Below are 2,628 nucleotides of genomic sequence, written 5' to 3' on the forward strand. Positions count from 1 at the left end.
GTAGGGGGCGCTGTGAGGAGAGCAACAGCGTTTTTGAATGTTCTCAAACATTCTTAAGATAAACATTGATTATCACAATCTTCAATGTTTTTTTTATAATGCTCCTGAAGACCACTATTTAATAATTGATGCATATTTGGAGGTGACTTTTGTTAGTAAGCTATTTTTTAGGCTTTGGCACTGACTCATTTCCTAGGCCCTTTTTGGTGACGCAGCCTGTGTTCTTTTGTCAATAGCTGCCTGTCAGATTGCATGAAATGGCTTTGGCTGGCTCAACTACATCTGGGCCTAGGACAAATAACTTGGAACAGGTAAACCGTAGTGGTGAGCCAGTAATTGATGAAATGCTTTGCTTTATTATGAATAATGTATCTGCAATGACCTATGATCAGCTGTACTCTGTATGCATTGATTTCTTTTGCTCGGAAGAAATTAAAGCTGCAAAAGAAAAACTAGCTGTTTTTTCACCAAAGGATGATAACCTTACAAAACGTACTGGGGGTAGAAAAGATGCAAACATCCTTGGAGATATTTTGAATTTTTCAATCGCTGTGAATCCTCAGCATGTGCAGATGCCAATATTTGTCGCTGCTAACCTTTCCCGAATCCCCATCGTACCAATTGATAAAATCGATACGTCTGCACTTTTTAGGGAGATGCAGAAACTGCATGCTGAGATGGAATTAGTTAAATCAGACTTAGCTGTAGCTGCAACTCATCGTGGTAGACTTGCTGAGCAGGTAAGGATAATGGTTTCTGGCTCTAACCATCAGAAGCAACATATGGATAAACCACATGCTTATCAGATGAAATCTAGTCAGCCAGCACCTGTAAAGAGTTTTGCAGCAATTGTCTCATCTACAGCTTCTTCTGGAGAAAACAAATCCCATCCTGTGTCGAGTAATACAACTGAATATACTTTCAAATTAATTGTTAACCGGAAAAAAAGGGCGTGATATGACCTTAAAGAGCAGGCCCCCGCCTCCCTTTAAGTTATACGTTGGAAACCTAGTTGCTGATACTTTGGAAGCAGATGTGTGTCGTCATGTAAAAACAAAGCTGAAGGCCGATGTTACTGTCACAAAACTGCAAACAAAAAGAGAAGATTCTGCTTCGTTTGTCATATCCTGTGACAGAATATTAAAGGACACTATTTGTGACATCAGTGCCTGGCCAGAGAATGCGATAATTAGACGTTTCTATGATTTCAAAGCAGTAAAAATAACTGAATCGACGTATGGTTCTCAAGTAGGTAATAAATGATGGAAGGATCACTATCTCTTAGAGTTGTCACCTTCAACTGTAGATCTTTTAAATCACGTAAAAAGGAAGTTTTTGACCTGTGCGAAAGTAATGACATTGTATTGATACAAGAACATTGGCTGTTTGAGGAGGAGCTTAATCTGCTCAAGTCATTACACAGTGACTTCGACTGTTTTGCTGTATCAGCAATGGATAGTTCCAAAGAATTGTTATGTGCGAGGCCTTATGGAGGTATTGGTATTTTTTATAGAAAAACCTTGTATGAGTATGTTAAACCTCTGCCTTAATAATGAATGTAGACTTATTGGGCTGGAGCTAGGTACAGATGACAACAAAACACTCTTGGTGAATGTGTATCTACCATATGAATGCAATGATAATTTTTGTGATTTTGTGGACTACCTAGGGAAATTGCAGTCTATAGTTAATGACTACGAAAATGGTAATGTTATTTTCTGTGGAGACTTTAATTCCGATCCATGTCAACGATTTGGTAAAGATCTTATCAATTTTTCATATGAAAATGGCTTACATATATCTGATATTGAGAGTTTTGGATTAGACTCAGATGTGTTTACTTTCCTTAGTGACGCACATACCACTACCAGTTGGTTAGACCATGTTGTCTCTACGCAAAATGCTCATAAGTGCATACATGATTTCAATATATTATATGATATTTTAGGCTCAGATCATTTCCCTTTATCTTTTATTTACAAGAGTTCTGTGATTTATGACGTAAAAGAAAATTATCTGAAAAAGGGTCTTAATAATCATATTCATACGGTTAGGTGGGACAATGTCTTTAAAGAAGATATCGATAGATACCATAATATCACTGATACACAGTTAAAAAATGTTAACTTCTGTACAGAGGCTGTTTATTGTACTGACAACCTATGTAACTGTGCCTCTCATCTTAAAGATATAACTAATCTTTATAATGATATAATTAGTGTTTTACAGACCGCTTCTAACATGTGTTTTAAATCGTCGAAGAATGTCAAAGGTTTTCACTGTATTCCAGGATGGAATGATTATGTGGCTGAGCATCATGCTATAGCTAGAGATGCTTTCCTTATGTGGAGACAAAATGGAAAGCCTAGATTTGGGCAGTTATTCTTTGCCATGAAGAATTCTCGTGCTAAGTTTAAATTAGCTTTGCGCCAATGTAAGCGCAATGAGGATATGTTAAGATCAGATGCTATGGCTTCATCTTTAGGTAACAATGATTACAACAATTTTTGGAAAAATGTTAACAATGTTAATTCATCTAAAACTCCTCTGTCCTGCACCATTGATGGTGTTAGTGGAGAGGAAGACATATGTAATTTATGGTTTGATCATTATAGCAAAATTTTTAAC

The sequence above is a fragment of the Anneissia japonica genome, unplaced genomic scaffold (assembly GCF_011630105.1).
Source record: "Anneissia japonica isolate Jap-2015-1 unplaced genomic scaffold, ASM1163010v1 scaffold288098_len66028_cov103, whole genome shotgun sequence".
NCBI lineage: Eukaryota > Metazoa > Echinodermata > Crinoidea > Comatulida > Comatulidae > Anneissia > Anneissia japonica.